This window comes from Balaenoptera acutorostrata, unplaced genomic scaffold (assembly GCF_949987535.1).
Source record: "Balaenoptera acutorostrata unplaced genomic scaffold, mBalAcu1.1 scaffold_847, whole genome shotgun sequence".
Classification (NCBI taxonomy): domain Eukaryota; kingdom Metazoa; phylum Chordata; class Mammalia; order Artiodactyla; family Balaenopteridae; genus Balaenoptera; species Balaenoptera acutorostrata.
The window spans coordinates 13,828-38,998 of record NW_026645581.1 but is presented as its reverse complement, the minus strand read 5'-3'; the positions used below and the strand labels follow the sequence as shown (position 1 = coordinate 38,998).

The 25,171-nt window shown below is 39.0% G+C and overlaps 1 long non-coding RNA gene across 1 annotated transcript in view; it reads left to right on the top strand.

Moving 5' to 3' along the window:
• Positions 1–15,075, top strand: part of LOC103006451 (uncharacterized) — a 52,631-nt gene extending 37,556 nt beyond the window's left edge. Inside the window, exons 2-6 of the long non-coding RNA XR_009006806.1 lie at positions 7,791–7,940; positions 8,127–8,204; positions 8,946–9,089; positions 13,596–13,694; positions 14,899–15,075. This is a non-coding gene — a long non-coding RNA (uncharacterized LOC103006451). The remainder of the gene's footprint in view (positions 1–7,790; positions 7,941–8,126; positions 8,205–8,945; positions 9,090–13,595; positions 13,695–14,898) is intronic.
• The last annotated feature ends 10,096 nt before the right edge of the window (positions 15,076–25,171 follow it).

The window sequence follows — 25,171 nt, the reverse complement described above, 5'->3', positions numbered from 1 at the left end:
AGTTGACTCGCGGAGGTCGTTAAGGGCTTCGCAGAGGCCTCCCAAGCCGGCCAGCGGAGGCGGGAGAAGGGAGGCGGGATGAGGGATGAGGGATGAGGGATGAGGGATGAGGGATGTGGGATGCGGGTCGAGGGACACGGCGGCTGCAGATGCGGGCGGGGGATGCTCGGCTCCGACTGCCAGCTCGGCCTCCCGCCCCCCCTCGCGGCCCCCCGGCCCCCCGCAGGCTGTCGGCCCGCCCCAGATGGGCGCGGGGCCAGGGGCTCTGCTGGGTGGAGGGGCCGCCCTGGGAAGGAGCCCTGGCCGGCAGCCCGCGCACCCCGCCGCCGCCCTGGGGCCTCCCCTCCGCACACGTGCCCCGCCTCCGTCCGGGGCGCCTCGGAGCCACCGCATCGGGAGCCAACCTTAGAGGCAAAACACAAACGCAGAACAGGGAAGGCGAGGATCTCCCAGAAACCTGGAGACCAAAACTATACGGAACACATCTCGAGTGTTATGGGGAAACAAGGGGATCTGTGACTGAAAACATTTACTAAACAGTATTCATTCTCATGACTTGTTTGGGTTCGGACAGAGAAACACGACTTCAAATGGAATAAGCAAGGATGGACTTTTATTTAGGGCAAGAATGTGGTGGGTTTGGGAGTTACAGGTTTACTGCAAGTTAGCACTTCGCAGCCGCTTTCTCTTCAGTGGCTTGTTTCCCATGTCCCTTGTCATAGCTGTTGTGCCCACACCCCCCGTGCCCCCAGGTTGGAAAATTATTTCATTAATCACCACAACAGGAGGCAGATATTACTACCTACAATTTAGAAGGGAAAATAAAGACACAGAAAGAAGTGACTTGCGTCATGACCCACCCCCCCCAAAAAAGTATCGTGTTATATGGCCCCTTAACTATTAGGAATCTGCCAGACTTTCTGTAGCAGACTTCATAAAATTCTAGAAAAATTTTCAGTACCCCGCATAATTTTAAAAACTGAAATCTATTCAAAGCCCTTACAACTGAAACGGGCCCTTGGGAGATTACTAAAATGCCTTCATTTAACAAAGAAATAAATGAAGGCTCAAAATGGGTGAATGACTTGCCTAAGGTCACACAGCTAGTAAGTAAACATAAGATAAACATGTATGAAAATGTCTGAATCAGTCCTAGTCTTTTTGCGTTCTGCTTAAACTCCTGGTGCTTTCAAATAGAGTAATTGTTTAACACACAGTGAAGGCTACAATCTGCGTTAGCACAGAAAGTGCTGGCTTGAATGAGCCTTTGACATCTGTAGGGATTTCATAATGATTAGTGGAAAGGATGAGGAGGGCCTGGCTATGCCTGGCTATGCCAAGAGGAATGTGATTCCTTTTCCATTACATTTTCCCGAGGAGTCTAAATGTTCTCAGACCCTACCTAGCTTGTCGTGAGCCTGCCAAGGCTTGTGACTATTCTAGGTACATACCAGCTTTTGTGATGAAACATAATGCAAAAAATAAAATTTGGCTTGTGAAAGCAAATATTCTTCAACACCAAATATAATCTTTGCACTTTTCAAACAAGAAGGCTGGGATAAGAAAATCAGAGCTAGGGCCAACTATAACAGGTGCTAATAAAATTTTTCCATGAACCATTGTGTCCGACTAATCCCTACCCTGACCTGGAACACTTTGGCCATTTTAATGCCAGGCCTCTCTGGGTTATCTATTCCAGGTTAAACGTTCCCAAGTGGATTGCTGATTCAGTGCAATGGAGAGAAGTTCTGCAGGGATTATTCTAAAACTGTGCAAGAATTTCTCTGACAGTCTAGATGAACCAAGTTTTCAAAATGATGATCCAATGAATTACCTAGCTGAGTAACATCTTCCCAGCTTAACAGGACACTGAAATGATTTCCTCATGTTCAAGGTTCAGGAAATAAATGTAAACTTGCTGTAAATTTAAATTTGTCTTTAGTAACTGATCAATAATCTGACATTGTTTTCATTGTATACATGAAGAAAATGAAGACAAAATAATTTTTCAGCTGTATCATAATGGTGTTAAACTACATCTATATAGCACGAAAGAAAACAATAGGTGGAGATAATCTTTAATTTGGTTGCTACAGATAGCAAAATCTGATAATAAAGATTTCAAAGCATTATCTTTTTGAATTACTGAATTTAGCCACTATCTATATTAATCAGAATAAGCACATTAATGTCTTGCTTTTATATTTGATATCACTTAAAATCCCATTTTAATCATTGTGTATACTGAATGACATTTTTAAAGGAAATTAATCTATGTAGTTCTTAAATATCATTTAATTTTCATTAATAGTTCCTCTTGTTCATTTTTCACACTAAACTCCTCTGCTTACTTTAACATGTAACTCAAAGCCCACATTCTACACAAACTTTTTCAAAATGTATCTTATTCATCCATTCTCCAAAAGACTGACACAATCCATGAATCGACCCTAATTTTCACTGAAGTAGTTTGCAAATATTTGTTATAACTTTATTTACCTATCTGCTTTATCTGGTTTGACTACTTGCCGGATGAAGATAGATTTCTATTTAATCCTCACCATAAAAAGACACTATTGAATGCTAAGGAGCCTGTGAATACTCCACAAAAGATCACCGGCTGCAAATCAGTTTAAGTCACAGACATATAAGAAATGAAACGCAAGCACAGTGATTCAGCGATCTCAGTCATTTTCAAACGATTCTATAAAACGCTGAGATTTCCAATAAAGAAAACAGAAAATTCTTTAATTTATGCCATAACATTCTGGTTACAAATTCTACCACCCAGTGAGGAAATGAGGATGTGACATTAAGAGAAATAATGCATATAAAGGAGGAAATTGTTGTTCTACTTTTGTCAGAGTCCAGATGGGAAGACAGAAACCATACTAGGCATTTCAACAGGGAGAATTTAATATGAGAAACTGGTTCAAAGGGTGTTGGAGAACTGCAAGAGCAAAAATAGGGCAGAGATCCTAACTGCAGGAAGCTTCTGGAAACTGTGGGAGCACAAGGAAGATTCAGTACTATCAGAATCTGGAAGCCCAGCAAAGAGGTCCCCACTGGACTAAGACTCAGACCTCTGAGCTTATGCTAATGGGGCTTGAGCGGGAGTGCCAGAAAGAGCTAGAAACGGAGCCAACTGTCAATGCCAGGACAAAGGGTCTTTGATGGGATGGCACTGTCAGGAAAAAGTCAACAGGAAGCAAACATAAAGATCCAATTTCTTCTCTCTCCTCCTGCCTAGAATCCCAGCCACCACATCACACACACAAAAAAGAGTGGGCTTAGAGCTGAGAGACAATAGCTTGATAAAGGGCACTAGGCTTAAGCAGGCTTTCATAACTGGATCATCAACCTCATCTCTAAGAAACAGTAAGCTTTCTATAGAAGTGCATCCTGGGGCATTAGAAAGGGATCGGGTCACTTGCATGAGCCAATAATCCGTTTCTAATACCTAGCGTTCACCCGCTAACTTCCGCATTTACACTGTTTTCCATGACCTGTATCACCTAAAATATTTAGCTGTTGCTCCTTGATCTAAACCATTACTCTTGACCTTTTCACTTTAAAAAGGCAAATTATATCGCTGTTTGTCACCAAAGACACAGTAGTGTTTCTGTGCAGGATAACTACATCTTTGGAATATACTGAAACCCTACCCCTGTGGCCTTAGGGCTGCTTTGGCTTGTTACCAGGAGGACAGGTGGATGGAAGGGCGGGGGGAGATGCCTGTATGTGAGGGGCGGATGCATATGTGTGTACAAGGAGGCCGCTATTGTAAAGAGAAGCACGGCACAAAACTAGGCCAAAAAAAACGTAACCAAGAAACAAAGCTCAAACAGGAACTTGATAAAGAAGTTACTTGTTCTTTTCTTCTTCTTCTTCTTTTTCTTTTTTTTCCCATTAACGTTTTTGGTCAGATCCTTAATGTTATATGAAAACAGAACTATTGCCTGTGAACCAATTTACTAAACAAATAGCAGCTGTAGTAAAACATCTGTTTGGGAAAGAGGAAATATAAACTCATAAAATCAAATGAAGGCAATGCGATTCGTACTTTCACAAATATGTGAATGTTGGACATATGGTGCAGTTTGCAAAAGATTATCAATCATTCTATTAAAAAACAAAGTGCAAAACAGGTATTACTGTGATTTCCACACAACATAATAGCCAGTATCTGAATAAGATTTTAGAAAATGGTATATGAATAATTCTCAGGAATGAGAGGCACCATTCCCATCTCCCTTGCAAAAGAAGTGTTTAAAATGAAAGATAGCATTATATCTAAAAACATTTCTATATATCTATACTGTCACCAAAAGTGGAAAGATTGGTATAATATAAGTAACATAATAAGTAACGTAATATGAAGACTAAATAAAATAATAATAACAATAGGAACGAAAAATCGTATGTGGAACTTGGGAAAGGCATTTGCTAGATTATGCACAGACTTGCCCTCTAGTTCATTAGGGTCAAAGCGATTTGCTTTCTGAGATCAATCATTAGAGGACCTCTACTAAAAATTTCAATGAAACTATGAAAAAGAAAAGTAAGGGAAAGACTGGGTTTCATCCTTATGTACCCAGCCTGGAAGAAAAGCACAAATCAATAAAGAGAGCTTAGATTAAAAAAATGAAACAAAACAAAACACAAAAACATCTTCTGAAGAAGTTGCTGTTATTTTCATAGGAAGGGAAAAGCTGATCTTCTGGTTTGTTTGTACCGCTTTGCTGCCCCTGCTCTCCTTCCTTCTCTTTGATTCACAGAGTTTAAGTTAAAACCAAAGAAAGACATAATACATCCGAAACCAAAATCACATCACTAGTGTATAGCAGATCTGAGAGTGGTAATAAATGTCAGAGCTGTAAAAGCAAAGGCAAGCAGCTAGGTTCCTTTTTTTTTTCTTCCTTTCTTTCCATACTTAAAAGTGAAATACCTAGCTGTTATCTTGGTGCCTGCAGAGCCTCCCCATTGTAGATTCAATAATACAAGAGGCTTCTTATCAGCAGCTGGGGTGACTGATTGGAGCTGTGATATGTTTAGACAATGCACTGTATTTAACTGAATTTACAGATGCCCCAACTCAGGCGTGGTAGTAAACGCCAGAGACTAATAGGAAATTAAACATGTACAATGGACTAACTCCATTTGCTCTCACAGTGTAATGTGTTTAGTTAACTTACTCATAGTCACACTTTATCTTTTTCTCTATGGATTCCCTGGGATATGTTTCAAATTGGCCAGAGGTTAAATCTTCTTTTCAATTTTTTTGTTACCATTTTATTGCCGCTTTCCCTTATTATGGGGCCCTCTTTCTCTTGCAGAGATAAGCTAAACAAGATGACCCTCAGTCCTCCCCCACCGACCCAATTATCAGATAGTCAGCAAGGAATGCCAGGCTACAGGATTCCATAATATTAATATTAATATAACATGAGAGGAACAAAAATCAGTCACTTATTTGAAAGCAATGGTGTATTTAACTCATTTGAAATTTAAATGTGAATTTTAATGTACCTGGTATGTAACACATACATACAGAGTGGGAGCAGCATGCCCAGGCCATTCGGAGAATTGTTTTAACTCTTCATTGTTTCATAGATTTGCTCACAAAGACAGCTGCAAGTAGACATGTGTCTACGTGCACGCACAGCCCAACTGTTGAGGGGGAAGGAAGAGTTGTCACAGTGCTCTAGTACTTTCCATCTGGTTAACAGAGAAAGAGGATTTATCGTTAGATAAATCCACAGATGGTTCTGTAGATCTTCTTTGAAAGAGGTTGTTCAGAGAGAACCCTCTCGTTATACGAGAGCCACTGAATCCATAATGGTTTTGTTGTCCTTAGGAAACCGTAAAGAATTTCTACATTCATGAAAGCATGTTACCTAGAGAGCATAAAGGAAATCTCTAGTCTATTCTGATCACATGTGGACTCCTGAGAGGGTTCAAGATAGTCCCATCTCAACGCTGACCACATCCCCACCTGCCCATGACCCTGACCTTGAGAAAAGTGGAGTTACATACTGAAAAAACTGGCGACAAAGGTTGACATGAGGCTACATCATGGTGACCTCTGATTCACTTGTTTATATTTATTATGCGGACAAGCAAAAACATTTTTTTGCATCAGTCTTTCTTACAAAGCCAAGAAGTAAGGAAATCTAGAGCAAACACGATGGTCTGGAAAGGTGGACAGAGTGGATGGTTTCCTGGCAATTTACATGCTTCAAAATCTAAAGAATGAAACTGGACAGAAAGAAGGTACAACATAAACCCTATGTGTACATATTCACACCTACTTCTGAAAGACCAACCCCTGGACCCTACCACTGAGCAGCCCCATTCTGATATACAGGAGACCCAAGCCAGTGACCGTGGCCTTCATTTTACATCATCTTCTCCATTCTCTATTTCCGCAATAGCCCTTATTACTGAGTGCACAAACTATTTTATCAGAATCTTGCATCTAATGAGACGTATAAATATTTAAACAAAATGGAAAAGAAACATGTGACTATGATGATCAAATGCTAAGTGCCTGAATATCAGAGTCCTTTCAATCAATTTTTAAATCGGCTTTTTTTAAAGCAAGGATGGAACCAGATGAAGACACTAAAACCACACATATCCACACAAAACCACTATAACCCCGGCTTATAGAATTAATCATCCCAAAGCATTACTACCCCCATGCCCAGATCCAAACTTAGCTCTGTGGAAAGAGCAAAATGGCATGGAGTACTAATGTCATTTGAAAATCAAGTAATAATCAAATAACCATTACTCAGTAAAACAGACTTCATAGTATTATGAACTGAGCAGTCCAATAAATGTTACTTCTCTTAATCAGTTCTGATTGGTATTTGCTATAGGAGACACAGACAAATCTTTGACCAATCTTTAATTAGTATCACTGATGAAATATTTATTCTTTTAATTTGAATTTAGAGACCCAATAAAGCCATGTTTGCATCTTTTATCAACTTAAATATTATCCTCCTTTATTGCTTTTGTCATGACTGCAGATTCTGAAAATGTTCTCCCGAAACAATGCATATTTCACATATGCATAGTTGCCCTGGTCTCATTGTTTTTAGGGCAAATATTTAATATAGGCATTCAGGTCATAAATTCATTTCAGTCCTCTTTCTGAGGGGATCATGCAGTAGATTTCCTCTAAGTGTCAAGAGAGAAAAGGAAGATATTTTTAGACATCCGAAGACCTTCTTAGGGAATCATAGATTCACCAAATCGTACCTAATCCTCCCTGGAGTTCCGGGGGTTCAATTCACAGAAACGGTGGGGCTGGACAACATTACCGGGCCCTTGTGTCTAGGGCCCAGACACTGAACTCAGAAGCCAGTGTTCTATATTTGGTTCTACAACCGATGGGCTGCCACCTTTAGCTTAACCCGTCTCCCAACCACAGACACAGTTACACAGTTCCCAAGTCTGATGGTTCAATGGGGATTGGAGCTCATTTAAAATAGCAGAAATCACCAAGCATATTATTAAAATCTAATGAAGCAATCAGATTGCACCTTGTTCCAAGAACACCTTTACCAATTTCCTCTAGTCCACAAAACACCTCTGAAATTAGTAATATCCAGAATACTCTAGGAAACAAAACAAAACACAGGAGGGACTGTATCTTCTGAGAGTTACACAAACAAATAACATAGATGTCCTCTGTATTGCTCAGAGGAATTTGCAGGACTGGAATATCTCCCCTAGTTATTGGTTTTGAATTTTCTTTCACCTTCTCTCTTGCATTCTAGAATCTCCAATGAAAGCTACCTCTTTGTGACAAATCTATTACAAATGGGTGTTTGTAATGTGTAGAACATCAGATGTTCAAACAAGCTGTGCTTTTTCATCTATTACATGTACTTGATAGCACCATCTACTCTGCTACCTAGAAGTTTCAGGTACACTTACTCCTGAGATTATTATGCATGAGATTATCAACTTTTTCTCAGAAACTGGGTCATACTAGCTTTTGTTTGCTATTGTATATTTAAAACCCAGCACAATGCCTGGCACATAAACATCAAATGAGGAGAACACAGATCTTTTCTCAAGGAAGCCAACACTTAGTGTGTACTTGTCTCTAGGGAACCTTTGATGGCGTCTACCTGGGAGACTGCGCTTCGTCCTTGACACAGCTTCTGCTGCAGAGTCCTGACCTCCAGGTGGGTGCAGACTCTGATACTCCTACATTCTTACTTCTATCCAGAAACCACAAAAACAACAACTGAGGTTTTCATGTTTCCGCAAGATCTGTTTTGTGAAAAAATGCCGAGTAGGATCCCTAACGCTTTTAATCAGGTTCAATAAAACAGAATACTCTGGGATTCAGGACATAATCTTCACTGAAATCCATTTTAGAAGTAACAAGCCTACTCTTTTCTTAAAATAATCTGCCATGAAAAGATAGGAGACACAAATATAAAAATAACCTTATTATTGATACACTAGCTAACGTGTATGTTGTGTATGCTGCCATTTCCTGTCCAAATCTTCATTAGTCGCTAATACTGTCAAACAAAATCTGGGCCCACAATTCTATTTGGTGGTGGCTGTCAGGTTATATTTTGCACATTTCAGTATTATTTAAAAGTACTTTTCCATATTTAGTATATGATGGCTTACTGTACCTTTCCACCGGCATTTATCACCTCTCAAGATTGATCAGTCTCCACGAAAGTGAAGTTCACTGTCACAGAAGGGCCTAGCCCTCATTTATTTCCCTGTACAGTATTTGGTACAGAGCGGAATGTACAATAGTAGATGTGCCTTCAATGTAAAGGTCACACACTTAGAAATAGAAATATAAGTTATTAAAATAGACTTATAATCTTTAAAAACATCAAGTGCCCTTAAAGTCTACATAATTGTACAAAATTCAATGTGTATATTTTCTTTTGCTCCAGGTTCCAAAATGATCCTAAAGATGCTGCCGTCTCCCAAACCAGAATTCCAGTTGTTGGCAGGATTCACCATTGAGTTTAGAAAACTACAGGCTTACAGATCCCCATCAACCAACTTTATCCTTGCCTAATTTACCCATCTCTGTAGTAAGTTAAGTCAATGTAGCTTATGGGGCCTTGAAGGCATTTAAAGGATATTTAGAGGAGTATTTTTTTTTTCTTCATTTGATTTAGCTACAGCACGATAAGACCATGTTAATTTGTTTTTCTTCTGCATCTCCTTACTAATGATTAGGACAGGCTCTAAACATGAATGCTGGAGAGAGAGGTGTGCTGTAAGTGCCTAAAGCGGTGAATTTGGTTCCCACCACCCCATGTTCAGCTCTGCCACTTACTATCTATGTGACTTTGGGCAGGATACCCAAACACTCTATCTCTAAGGATATGAGGATAATAAGTGCTGCTGAAATACACACACACACACACACAATCTGTTTACAGTACTGAGTACTTATCAGGTGCAAAGCATTGTCTTAAGATCTTTACATTTACTAACTTATTCCTTACACCAATCCTATGAGGAAAAAAGCAAAGGCAACAGAGCACATAGTGGCTAAGTAAATGCCCAGGTTTTCTCAAACAAAAGTGGTAGAACTGGGATCTAGCTGTTTTACTGCCTCTGAGGGATATAACTAAGATTATAAAAAGCATCTAGGACCAAGTTTGGCACACAGTAGGTCCTTAATATAAATGGTAGGGTCTTCTTTCTCTCTGTCTCTCTCTTCCTTGTGTTTCCTTGTCACAGAAATCAATCGCCAGATTGTCTTAGACGAGCCTGAAGGATAAATTCAACTGGTATAAAGAGCCTAGCCTAGTCACTAGAGATAAAATCTCATGAGTAGGGGCTTCCCTGGTGGTGCAGTGGTCGAGAGTCCACCTGCCAATGCAGGGGACACGGGTTCGAGCCCTGGTCTGGGAGGATCCCACATGCCGCGGAGCAACTAGGCCCGTGAGCCACAACTGCTGAGCCTGCGCGTCTGGAGCCTGTGCTCCGTAGCAGGTGAGGCCGCGATGGTGAGAGGCCCGCGCACCGCGATGAAGAGTGGCCCCCGCTTGCCGCAGCTGGAGGAAGCCCTCGCACAGAAACAAAGACCCAACACAGCCAAATAAATAAATAAATAAATAATAATTAAAAGGTGCTAATAATTAAAAAAAAAAAAAAATCTCATGAGTATATATAAATATTAAGCCTACTAACAAATATAATGCACCTATAAACACACACACACACACACACACACACACACGCACACAATTCAAGTTAAGCCTCCAAAGAAACTTCCTGGAATAACCCTTGCCAATGAGTTTATCATCAATACTGATGGAAAATGGACTCAGGTCACAAACACTATGCTGGGTTTAGGGGCAGGAAGAGAGGAGGTCAGACAAGAATAAAACTTATTGCCTGCCTTCAAGGGCCCAGAATCCACTGGGGGACTCTTTTTAATAACTCACTGTAATATATTTTGTACTACACTAGAGGTATGTAAAAAAAAAAAAAAAAACCTATGGGAATGTAGAGCAAGAAACAATTAATTCTGCCAGAGGATTCAGGAAGTCTTCACAAAATGGAAGTGATTTCTTTGAGATGTGTTGAATTTCTCTAGGCAAAGACACAGGTGAGAAGGGCACTCCAGGTTGAGAGAATGAATAAGCAGAGACACGGAGGCATGGAGAGCCTGCGACGTGCCAGCAGTCGTGAGAAGAGCGGGGTGGCTAAAACATACCGCAGCTGAAGGAGGCCAGGGAGGTCAACTGGGTTCTAAGTGTGAATGGCCGCTTAGACAACTGGTAGGGGGTTTGGACTTTATCCTGTGCAGTGCGAAAGTCCGGAACAGAAGGCACCGTAGACACATAGACCAATGGAGATTACTTCATAGCCTGGGTGATAAAGGAAAACAATCTATACTAAAGTAGCAGCAAGGGGAGACTTCCCTGGTGGTCCAGTGGTTAAGACTCTGCGCTTCCACTGCAGGGGGCAGGGGTTTGATCCCCGGTCAGGGAACTAAGATCCCTCATGCCCCATGGCTCAGACAAAAAAATAAAAAAATACAGTGGCAAGGGGGGATGAGTAGAAAGAGATGCAGTCAAAGGATCTTCTGTAGGTAGAATCCACTAGGCTTAGTAACTGAAGAGATGGAGGGGTTAGAAAAAGACGAATGCCAGGAGGTGTCTGATGACAGTAGTCTATAAACTTGATGCTCTGAATATTTACTCTTGCTTGAAAAGAAAGGAAGGGAGAAGGAAGGAAGGGAAGAAGGAAAGTAGGAAGGACTTGCCTTTGAGGAACTGATGCAATTCTAAGGTGCTGTAAAATGGAAGCAGAAGAGTAGACATCCTGAGTTACAGTAAAGGGCACCTAAGGGCACTTGTTGGTGGCCCTACATCACTTCCCAAAATACATACACAATGTAACACAACACCCTTTATCTTCTTTTCTCCATTCCTCTTTCTTCTACCTCCTTCTTCTCCTTCCCTCTTTCCCTTCCCTCTTCTGTGTAGTCTGTCCTAGGCCCAAATACATCAGCAGAGCTTAGCTCTACAAGGTGGGAAGAATCCATAATACTCTGCTCTCTCGTTTCCCTCACACTAACATTAGTGTCACAACCACAATTTACTTGACACTCCTCAGAATCCCATTATAAAAATTCAGGTTCTTCCAAAACTGCTTTGTGGGACTTATTGAACCTAAAAGCTCAGCTATGTTTACCCCTGAGCCTGCGGCCTCAAAGTGGAATAACTTAATAAATGGACGCGGCAGAGACACCTTTATGCTTCCTATGCAAATACTGCTTAGAAAAGCCATTAATGGGAATTATGGAAGGAGAAAGCCAACTAAATACATGGGCCAGAATAAGCAGGATGACTCAGTTGGCCTTCAGGGCCCTTCTCCTCTGCTGGTAATTTTATTAGAACCATTGCCAGTGAAGAAATTTGGAGCTTTTCGAATTGAACTGTAAATTGTTCCTGCTTTCCATGGGATCCTAAAGCAATTTCAGGGGGAATTTTTCTTTGGTTTGTGGAGTGATTCCCTGTGGACTGGGGGAAGTCTTTTGGAAATTTCTGGGTTACTCCTGGGGATTTTTCCCAAAATGGATTCTTCTTTAGAAATAGTTTGGTTATTAATTTTTAAAAATATTGGAAACTTTTTGTATAAAAATGTGTAGCATGTCCCCAAGTTTCTGTTTACAGGAGTCATAAAAACACTATTATAATGGTAATATCTTATAATGGTGGAAACGTTTATACTCATGGTTATAAAACCCTGTATTACTGCTTTGATCTCTGCAGTAAGAAGTTATTGTTTTAAAAACAAGACACTGAATGTGTTTTTGACAATTCTTCATTACCCAATTTATTTTTGGCAGAAGTGCTATAAAGTGTTTCCTTTTTATTTATAAAAATATATTATTTGTGATTCTGGGAAAAAGACTATGAAATGACATGGAAAGCACCTTAAAATGTTTGTCTGTGAGACCACTTAAAGGCTCATAAAAACTATTTTGATGTAACGTTTATTGTGTTCTATCATCACGTCATTCATTTTATTTAAAAGTGCATGCCTCTTTCCACATCCCAATTTTAACAAAATCATCTTTTACTGTTCACATCATGCTCAGAAAACTTCAGGTGGCATTAATAATGCCGCCCATTCACACCTGAAACTAACACAATATTGTAAATCAACTGTGGTTTAATAAAAATAATAAAATAATGCTGACCGTTCACAGTGGCAATATAAAAAAACTCCTTTAACCTTCTCCTCTGTTGTTTCTCTTGCAGCCAAAGTTCCAACACTAACAACAACAAAATGTTGTTTAAAAGATGATAGATATGGGGAATGACACTCGATACTTTGTAATAACCTATAAGAGAATCTGAAAAAGAATATATATACACACACATATATATGTAAAATTGAATCACTTTGCTATACGCCCGAAACTAACACGACATGGTAAATCAACTATACTTCGATTAAAAAATAAATTTAAAAAAAAGATGATAGATATGAATGGGAGAATTGTTTTTCGTTTTCTAAGAACGATATCTCATTACACTCATAAGCTTTCATTTCATTGTTAGCCTCTTAACCCAAATAGGTTTCCTTTTGCTATTTTCCCTGCTCTGTCACAAGTTTCCCAAGAGAGTCTTTTCTTGGTTTGCAACTCCTGTACAGTAAAATATCACTTCTGGTGTCTCCACAGGGCCACAATGTCCAGGCTACACGAAATTTGAAGTCCTTTCTCCCTGACTCCACACCCTGCTTTACAAAAACACACCATTTGCAGATCAAAGAGAGACGATTTATGCTTTCATCCAGCTGACGGACAATTAAATTAAAACAGATCAGCAGTGCAGTGCACGGGCAGGTGGCTCCCACCACCACTGTCGGCCTCAGAGCGATTAAATTGTGGCGGAGATGGAGGGTCTTCCGCTCCCATTCCCGCACTTACAGATCAAACGGTGACAAATGAGATGTTACCGCTCTTGTAAAGCAGGGCGACAATCTGTCAAAATCCAACATAATTTGTGACCCTCTGTGACATCCTCTTTCTCTCTTTTTTTTTTTTTTTTGACATTTGAATACAGTGATTGTACTTGAGTCAAGTCCATTTAAGTGAATATAGTCAATTCTATCTAAAGGAATACAGCCTGTTAGCGCCAACATGGTAGCTGAATATGTATCTGGTGAGTACTCCAGCGACCCTTTGTGTTAAGTGCATACCATTAACAATGAATTCTGATTTTTTCCAAGTTATATAATTTGATGTCTTGACAGCCCAGACACTTAAAGCACTACTATTTGTTTTAAATGGCTTTATTTTATTGTTTAAATGTCAGTATCAAAATAAAGTAATGCATACAGCCTTGTCAGTTCTAGTACAGGGGGAAGTATTCCCGTTGAGGAGAGTCTTGAAAGAGTTTGTTCTAAAAATGGACTCAAAAGTCAATTGCAATGTCTCTTGGCTGAATCCTTAAATGACTCATGAAACATATTTATACCACATTTTCTGTTTAGCTGGTGCATTTAATAAGGCACTGAAGCATAAACAGCAAAGGGAGCATAGCATCTTAACTTACTGAAGTTGACATCATTGCCAGGTTAAAAAAAAAAAAATTACTGACTATGGAAAATGACTGAGGGATGTTTGATAGAACCCACAGCCCAGATAAATGAACAGACCTCTCCGTGGGCTTTAATTGTAACATCTGCTGAATTATTATAGGTGGCTTAGTCTTAAAGGAAGAAAATAAAAGATTCAAGGCACTGATGGAGGATAGTTTCCAATATTTTTAACTACTAGAATGACAGGGAGAATTGATTCTCTCACCCCTCTACTCCATTCAGACCTGTTTGGGGTTTACGAGCCTGTCACATTTCGGAAAAGCCGTTGACTTTCTACGTCAAAGTGGCTAAAGACTTTTCCCAAAAGACTTCTGTTGACCACAAACTTTTAGGCAGGGTAATGCCAACCTTCAGGGAAATCACTCTGAAATAACTTTGTTTACAAAGAATAAAAGTATATCTAGACTCTTTGAGCACTTTTTTTTTAGGGTTATACTTTAAGGTTCTCGGGCATAAAATGTTTTTCTGCTGTGTAGCTCACTCTGTGATCTGCCAAAGTGGGTGGGCTCAAGTTATTCTGCTCATCCTGGTTTATTTCCTTACCTCTGGACTTGTTTGCCCACATTTTAAAGTAACTGTCCAGCTTGATTACAAGCCCTGTTGATGACTTGGCTTCAGAAACCCAGCTGGCTAAAGAGTAGACCCCAGTTTATGGGATTTCAGAGTAATGAGCTGAGACAGAAACTTCACCTCCATTTTTGGCACACGGCATTGTGATATACACTAATCTACCCTTATTATGATGGACCTTTATATCCTCTCTAGGTTTTAATGCCTGTCATCACTCTATTGTTACCCAGATGAGGAAAGGGAGAATATGAGCCTCAAGACCTACAGACCTTGTCTATTAAAGCCAGGGTCTCAAGCCAGTCTGAACACATAAGAAGAGCCATGGATTTACTTTCTACAGCCAGGAAAAGGCATTTCACCCCCGAAAAGGGATCCAGCATCTATGGCCAGCAGCTCTACTGTGTCAGGAGTTACTAGAGGGTCGCTGCAGTGGATGATCACAGAAGAAAGTCTACAGTAAATCCCCTACACACGAACCTTCAAGTTGCGAACTTTCAAAGATGTGAACGTGCATTCGCATGTCTAATCACGTATGGCGTGAGTGAAACTGCAGCTTGCCCTCTGTCTCCTATCGTTGACGATCCTTCAGCTCTACCATCTCCCACCTTCTCTCCCTCCTCCAGTCAGTAACTCTTCTTGCCTGTTCACTCGATGCCAGCCCCTATATGCCAGCTGTTGTATCAATACTGTGTTATTGTACTTTTCAAGGTACTGTACTGTACTGTAAGATTAAAAATGTTTTCTTTATTTCTTGTGTTTGTTTGTCTTTTATGTATTATTTGTGTGAAAAGTATTATAAACCTATTACAGTAAGGTACTATACAGCCAATTGTGATACCTGTTGGGTACCTAGGCTAACTTTGTTGGACTTATGAACAAATTGGACTTACAAACGCGCTCTAGGAAAGGAACTCGTTCATATGTAGGGGACTTACTGTATTGGGGTTTGGCTCCACTACTGTGTGTCTGTAGATTTCTAGACTGTAACTCCCACAGAGTTACCCTAACCTGCTGTGTGAGTGGCTTTTGTTATCACTGAAAGCCTACCAACAGGTTGGTAGTTAATATCGTGCTTAGTGAAATAAGCCAGACAGAGAAAGACAAACACTATCATGTCACTTATACGTGGGATCTAAAAAAACAATACAAATGAATGTATATGCAAAACAGAAACAGACTCACAGATAGAATAACCCAGTCGTTATGAAAGAGGAGAGGGAAGGGGGAGGGGCAAATTAGGGGTATGGGATGAAGAGATACAAACTACTGTGTATAAAATAGTTAAGTGACAAGGATATACTGTATAGCACAGGGAATTATAGCCATTATGTTGTAAAAACTTTTAATGGAGTATAATCTGTAAAAATACCAAATCACCATAGTGTACACATGAAACTAACATAATATTGTAAATCACCTATACTTCAGTTTTTATAAAAGTATGTTCTTCTCTGAACCAGTTGGAAAATGGGTATAAAAAAATAGAAAATGCAGGTTTGCCAAATGTCCTCTTCACAGTAATCCTTCCCAAGTCAAAAAATGCCACGTGAAAAATTTTAGAAAGATTGACTTTTATTTTCCCCTTCATCCCATCTAGCACTTTCTCCATATTGTTTATAAATGCAAATAGGTTAGAATTGTACCTATTGTGATTGACAAACAGCAGTCATTGGGGTGGCCAACTGGCCTGCATTTGTTAACAGATTACTTCTACTCCTGTGAGTTCTGTCTGGCTCCTGGGTCTGCAAAGGCCTTTGCTGATTTTATAACCTGCCACAAAGCAACGAGCTGATCTCTATTCCTCACTTTCCTCTCTCTTCTCTCACTTTCCTGCTTTTGATGTAGATTCTCTATTAGACACAGGGGATATAAAGCAGGTTTTCACCTTTGCCTGGAAGTAAGCACAAGGGGAGGAAAGAGGAAGGTGGCAGAAATATTCTGAACTTTAAAATCTTCCCTCTACCTCCAAGATGAGGATAAATGTCCCCCAAAGATTCCCTGAGATACACGCACAGACAGCTCTCCCCCCACAGGGATCTCCTGGCACCTCAGGGCTTTTTTGTTTTTTTTTCTTTTTCTTCTTTTGATGGAATATAAGACTCTCAGTGTATGTAGAGATCTTTTCAAGCAAGACTACTGTTCTGTATCTGTCAAATGACATCTTTATAAGATAAAACTCATCTGATCTGTTTCTTTTCAACGTCTTCAATGTTTGCTATAATATGTTAATTATATGTGAACTTTCCTACCTCTAACAATTTCTCAGACTTTCCTTAGCTAAAGCTCGCATCTTCCCATGTAACTTTTCCAGCAACAGAACACAAGTGCATCTGAGTGGCTGATGTTGACCAAACTGGAGACCACTTGAGAATGTCACTAAAAGAACAGTGGCTGAAGCTTATAAATAGGTGACACTATTGATAAAGCATCAACAAAATGCTTCATGCTGTGAAACATAAAGCCCAAGCAGTCATATTGTTAAAAACCTGTTCCTGTGTCTAATGTCTACATAAATAGCATGAACGCAATCTCATGAGCTGCTTTGTTTGGTCTCAAGCTAATGACAGGCGCAGGAGAGGAAACTTTTCCTACTAATTGCTGGTCTGCTTTAAAAACAACAACAACAAAACAAAAAAAACAAAAAAAACTTCCGGGGTGTAGGAGACTTACAATGTGAGCAAACATAATATCACAGAGCGGAATTCAAAAGAATGCCAATTATTTGAACATTCAGCAATGATCACATATTGTGGTCCTTAAGTTTAGACCAATAACATTTTGATAACAAAAATGCTCAACTCTTGGCCTTAACCTCACCCGGCACTTGTTGCTACTGAAAGATTAAGGTTATCTCTCTATGTAAGTAACCCACATTTATGTCCAAAATTATACTATAAAGCAGGAGACTTCTTGGCTAGAATAAAATGGTTTTTAACATCAATTTATTAGTACTCTGAAAATGCAGGTCCCTTTCCCTCAGCTGAATGACTAATGCATTACAAGATTCTGTGATACCCAAACCATTGACTGTGAGAAAGATTTAAGTTCAAATCAACATGCATTTATTCTTTGGTATAGCAATATGGAAGGCTGATGGCATGAATATTTTACAGTAATGTTTCAATATTAAAATCCCCATATTGAGATTCTGGAGTAGCATACAAATTATATTTAACTATCAAAAAATTCATTGAAGTACTTATTAGAGTATCAGTAATAATAGTCATTAAAATTTTATGATCACTTAAAAAAGAGCACTAAATAAAGACAGTTTAGCAAATGCCCTATTTACATATTTTAACAAGACTTACATAGTAATATCAAAATCACATTGAATGTGAGAGTAAAATTAAACTTGCCCTCAAAAGAACAGATACATTATGGATCTACCCTGATAAATTTGCTTGTTTTCCCAATAGTGGGGTGAGTTGCACTCATTCATTCACTCTGCCTTTTTGGACCAGCTGGGATATTACACAAAATATGACCAAGGGTCAGGGGTTCAATCTATGAATTAAGGACAGAATTAACTAAAGAGGCTGTATAGGAATTGAGTCTGCAACCTTAGCCTCCTTTAGCACCAAGTCTGATTTTGCTCGGCTAAACACTTACACATGGACATCACCTGATTTACATATATGTAAGTAAAGAATATGTATATAACTTCTCCCACATATATATGTATATATATAGGTGGCTCACTTTCATTTAAAACCTTTTAGAATATTTATGCAAGTTCAAGTCCTTAAGCATTTTGATATATAAAATATGAAGCTGATTTTTCACAGCATTTTAGAAAGCTGATGAAAATCATTTTCAAAACTATGGGCCCTCACACTTTGCACCTCGATCCAGTGTAGACCATAAAACTAAAATATTAGTGGGATTTGCTTTCTTTACCTTACATGTGTAAGGTTAAGTGTGATCACTGTAAATTCAACGCACTTGAGTAAACAGTAGGCCAGCAGAAATTCTCAAGGAGAGATATATGTAGGTACTCAGGAAAGATGGGTGGCCTGGGGTCAACAACCAAGTCTGCTGAGAGTAGCCGTGCCATTGACACAGGTCACTTTGGTTTCCTTGGGACGAGTGATTTACTGGCAAACACATTCAGTAGAACCCGTTAGGATCTATCAGAATTTGAGGCTCATGGTGGCCAATTCATTTGACAAGACATGCAGCACCACAAAATCCAATGAGGAATAAATAGGCCACGCCATATATGAGTCCTTAGCTATTTTCCTTGTTTTCCTGTCTAGTGACTTTACAAAATGTCTAACACTATCAAATCAGAAAAGTGAAAGACTTCCTAATATCATACCGTTCTGATTGTGTGTGTGTGTATACACATGCTCATGTGTATGAGAGAGGAAGATAATTATAGAAATTATAGATTCTTATAATCAGAAATTTATAGAAAATATGAAATACAAAATGTCAAGTGATGCATTCTGAAGTATTATCTAAAGAAAAAAAGAAAAAATATCAGAACTTTTTGGGACCGCCTTCATTCTATGGTGGTAACAAATTCATCAAAAAGCCCATGATCACCATTGTTCCTGTTTCCCTTCTTCAAAGAAATAGGAATTAAGGTCTCTCACTGTCATTGGCTGCCAAATAAGTTTCATGCACCTTATATGGCAGCTATATTAGCTTTAGAGGTAGGACATTAACTTTTTCCTGCAAGAGTCTAGCTAATGCCAAGCAGGAGTTCTGTATTCTGAAAGGCATGACTGGTGACAGAGGACAAAAGACCACAAACAATAATTTGCAATGTATTTGGGCCCTTCTTCTGAAGTATCTTCAGCTTCCCAATGATCTTTTTTGAGCTTAATATCAAAATTCAATTACATCTTTCACGACACAGAGTGGTTTGTTTAGTTGAAGAGTTAAAAGATACCCAGAATGACCTGATAACTGAATAATCCACAGAGAACACCCAATACATGTGGCTAGCAGAGAGTCAAATTTAACTCACAATATCTAGTCAGTAAAATACCTAAAAATGTTTTTAAACTGAAAAGCTCATTCAATTTGAATTAGAGAAACCTTGAATACGTAACACTGACTCAAGAAGATCCAAAGCATACAACCTTCTTCATTTCATGGTCCTTCCCAACGTTTCAAAAATTAAAGAATAAGCCCTTTTGATATTGAAAAAGCTCTTCATACATGTAGAATTGGTTTTTTTCATATAATTAGGAATGCTCTACTCTATAGTAACAGATGGTAGAATATAGTCTTTAAAAGCCTGGGCTGGGAAGTCAATTTCTGGTTTGAATCCCAGCCCTGTAATGTACCCATGTGATTCTGAACAATTTACTTAATATCTTTGTTCCCCAATTTTCTCATCTACAAAATGGGTTAAAAATAGCACCTAATCCTTAGTGTAATTTTGAGGATGAAATGACTTAATATACATAAAGCTCTAATTGTAAACCATCACTATTTAATACATTTTAGATCAGCCCATCACAGAGCCAATTTGCCAGTTTAAATGCTATGCTGCCCCCAGAAAGTCCTACTCAGTCTTTTATATTCATTCATTCAATTGTTCTTATTCTCAAAGAGTTTGGACAAGGACACACCACCAAGCTAATGTCGAACCAAGAAAAAGAACTAATGAGGCCTACTCTTGACAGTAAGTGTGTACTTTGGTGGGGTGGAGTAATTACTTAAATAATATAAGTCAATCCTTCCTTCACTAATTCTAATTCATTCACATTACGCTCTGGCACAAAGTGAATAAGGAGTTTAATCACTTATATGTGACCTAGGAAAATGTTGACAGTGTTTGACCTCAAGGACAAAAAATATAAATATTTACAAGAATGTACACTTTTATAAGATAGTTATCTCCTCTCATCCATGGTCCTTTGATCTGTGACTATAGTTACCATTTGGAACATCTACTGAAATATCCTCCATTTTCAGAAAATAGTTCAAGGCAGAGCAGTATTTTGAATGATGCAGAAAAGAGGACTGATCTTTAAACACGTTTGGCTCACCAATCTGAAATCTGCTATTCCTTGAGATAGTATCAATATTGACATGAAGTTTGGACACCAGATGTCAAGATGCAGGGTGTTTTCCAATGAAGACTCCCATCTTATTTTGCTTTTACATCAGCCAATGAATATGGATTAGACTGGAAGCAGCCCTGGATATGTATCCACAGCAGAAACTCACTGTAAGTGGCATATAAGTGAGATTTATGTATAAAATTTTGCATACTTATTCTAGTCTAAAGCACTCAAAGCACTAACCTTGACCTACCCTATCCAGTTGGGCAAAAATCCAATGTATTATTCGATTTCAATAATTTTCTTTTCTTTAAGTTTCATTGGAAAAGTATGCCTGCCTACCTCATATAGTACTAAAAGATACATCCTAGTGATATGTGCTTAAAAGGCTTGACAAAGAGGTACAATATTGAGGGCCACATACAGTAATTATTCCATACATCCAATCAAATATACCATTGGTCGCAGCCTTGTGTGTTGTTACCAGGTGAGGGGAAAGGAGATGCAGAAGGACCTTAGCCCACACGTCCAGGTAATGTTATGATAAAGCCACGCCCCTTAGAAAAAAGGCTTCCCTCAGATAGTTCTCATCTCTAGTCAACACCTGAAGTTCTCAACAATGCCATTCCCTCATTGTCCTCTTGAGGAAGCAGAATGTCTCATTATTAATCAAGCCATTTGGGGCCAGGTCACCAACCACAGAAGACAAAATTTCACTCTCCCAAGTCATCTTGGCTCTGTTGTTCAGAAATAGAGATTGATGGCACACAAGGATTAATCAATTGCAGTGGACGGCTCCACTGATTTTTCTGATGAAGTGATTATTACTCCTTCCAATAATATTCCCAAATCCCGTCAGGCTCTGAGGGGGGTGAACTCTGCCTCTGAAATGCTTCTCAAGTCCATCTCTTTCTAGGCCTACTGCCATCACTCTCGTGTGGATCCTCACTGTTCGACCCTTGAAAAATCCACAGTGATGTGCTGACTAGATTCCATGCCTTCCCTCCATCCACGCTTCTCCCTTAAACACATCACTTCTCTTAAGGCACAGAAGCCTTAATTGATGTCGACTGTCTACAGGATACAGTGCACGTATTTGGCCTGGAATTCTAGCAACACCTTCCACGATCTGGGCCTTATCAACTCCATCCTCATCTCCAAATTCTGCCTTTCCCAAAACTTGATTTGAGCCAGAATGATACTTACCGTACCCTGAAAATCACTTAGACCTGTGACTTAAGTGACACCTGTATATAACTGGCCACAGTTACTCTTCTGTGGAAGGTCTTTCCTCTTGACTTCTGAAGTTCTAAGAATTAACATTTCTTTAAGAATGGGAGAAAGTCCACTTCTAAAAGATTTCTTAAAACACTCTGGTCATCTTTAATTAGTTAGGAACTCAACTCTGATAACTAGTGTCTGGCTTATTTATACAGGACCTCTTCTATGCTCCTGAGAATTGTTATATTTCCTTTTAGGTGTTCTTTGATCCTTCTCAACTAGATCAACAGCCCTTTAGGGGCACAGACCCTATACCTGAAATTCCCTGAACATATTAAAGTGATCTATACATAATGGAAAATTTGTTCACTATGATATTAAGAGAAATGTGTGTTTCTCCCTTCTATTAAATAGCTCTGATGGAACACAAAGAAAAAATATGTATATTTATAATATACAATTATATATAAATATAATATAAATGTAAGAAATTATATAATACATAGTTTTATTTATAAAATATATAAATATATTTATATATTTACATATATTATTCCCATAAAATAGTGCACACAATCATTTCCTTAGTAGGCCATGCTTTTTATTGGTGTTTGCATCTTGTAAGCTCAATTTATAAGGTCAGACTTTTCCTGAAGAAGAAATTTAGATGCATATGAATCACTCTGATTACAGGTTTCTCTTTTTCAATATGCTCTACATTGATTTGAGCCTTTTGAAGTCTCAAAATAAATAAATTACTAGTATATTTGAAAGGAATTTCCGTATTTCTAGATGAGATTGGCACTTTTAAAGATATGTAAACTAATCTAAATCCCTCCTGTAGAAGATAGCATTTTAACAATATTATTCTTTTTTTTTTCCTAGGAGTTCAAAACATTAACTTTCATAGTCACAGTTCAATGCAACTTATGACTAAACTTGACATCCATCAAAATCAATTAACTCTACCTTTTAAGAACAGGGAACAGGGCAGATTTTGTTTGCAGCATTATATAGATTAACATTACCCACATAGATGATATCATTATTATCTAGCTAAATTCCTACATCCTATGAGCAATACATCCATACAATGAGGCCAGAAAGTACTAATGTAAAAGATTCCCTGCCCCTGTTCTTCTGACAGAGCAGGAAAGGTGCCAGGGACAAAGCTCTGCTATTGAGTGTCTAAGGAAATTGAAGAGTTACTTTACCAACTTTGGAAGGTACAGGGAAGGAAGCAAGACATCTGAAAACTAGTCAGATGCTTACAAATCCTTACAAGGATAACCTTACAAGGGTCACTAGACCGTATAGTTCTGAAAAGGTACCCATGTCTCATTAACAGACAGAAAGATGCTAAAGTTAATAGTAACTCAATATGACAAATATATTGAGGATCTGCTAGGATCTCTGCATGCTGGGATGGCCATAAATAACTTTTGTGTGCATGTATAGCAAAATGCACAGAAACACAAACAAATATGTAACAAAGGCAGTATATAACAAAGGCAGGTCTACATAGAGAGTATACATTTATTGTGCTCAAGGGTGTATATCCACGTGGTCAAATGTACTGTGCTAGCAGGAGCATCATTTATAAATCAAACTCTACTAGCCAAGTCCATATTCCCAGACTACTATTATTTGCAAAAGATCTGAAACACTCTCCCTTTCCCCAAAATACGCGAGGTCAATATAGTTTCCACTAAGACCTAGAAAACAGCCCAGAGAGATATAAAAACCCCATGAGTGACCACCAAAGGCCAGCCTTGGTCTCTTTCTCCCATAAATCATAGGCAATAGGGTGCTAAGCACTAACAATCTAAAGAGGAATAAATTCCTAGAACCATGAATAGAAACTTGCCTTTGCTCATTTCTAGCAATACTGTGAGTTTCTGTTCCTGTGTTCACTTATCGTTGCAAAGATGAAAAAGTATTCAGATACTTAACAGTGTCTAATAATAGGAGACAGTTTAGAACAGAAATAATTCCAGACCTCTAAGAAACCTGTCAAAATTTCCCAGAAGTAAGAAACAATGACTTACAGTAGACTCTGGCCATGACCCTGGGGTCTAAGTGCTAACTCTAAAAAAGTGCCATGAGATATTTGATGGCAGGTGATCAAGACATTATTTTTCGCCCTATCTGGAGCAGATAATATACTCTGAAATGAATATTCGGCATACCCGCCTTCAATACCACGTGGAAATTCACACAGAGACACAAGAAAAAAATGACATTCTTTTTCAAGGCTCTACTTGAATCCATACAAGACCCAACCTTCATCTTTAGGCTACTGTTCTCAAGTTAATAACTCGGTCCCTGAAATTCTTACCCAGACTCCAGCCTTGTGGTTTTAACTGCTGTGAGTCATTTTGATTTGGATACCCCAATATTACCTGAAACCCAGCATATCTGAACTCAACTCATGCTGAATCCATGTTCAGTACTTATGAGAGGGCTCGGATCACAGGTCAGAGAAAGCACCCAACACATATGCGTTTGGTGGATTATTTCTTCTCATACCAGTTTCCATTCCACATGTCCCAATTCCGTTTTTTGCCACCCACTGGTTTCCTACTTTGCTTCTGTGAAATAACTGAGTCTTACTGAGTTGTTCCCCACCTTCCCCCCGCCCAACTCTCATTCAAACACTCACCAAATCCCTCCATCCTTTCTTCACAAACTCTGTCAGAACTGCCTCTCTGCACACACTACAACCCTCAACCAGACGCTGTGCACCTTATACCTGGGCCGATGGAACTGTCTCCCAGCCTAGCACAATTGACATCTGTCTCTTTCCCCTCTCATCTGATCTGACTACTTCTACAGGATTAGAATTCATAAAAATAATAGCTTTGGTCCTTTTTTAGGAACACATACTGGCTCCCCGCTGTTTGTTAACATTAATTCTAAACTACCTCAGCTGTCTCTCAACGTCTCTCTAAACCGAGCCCACCCTACCTATCAATCCTTATCACATAGAGAATGTCCCCACAGCATCCTTTGGTCACTTTGGTCCTAACTACACTTAGGCAAACTCTGTACTGTGGTTTTATAGGCAAAAAAAAAAAAAAAAAAATCTATATTAACATTTGTTCTCTATATGAGGTTCATACTTACCATACCATCTTGCTTCTGATTTTTTCACCTGAGAACATCATGCTTCCCTAAACAAAATTCTGGGTTGCTAGAGATGGTAATATCAGAGGCAATATTCT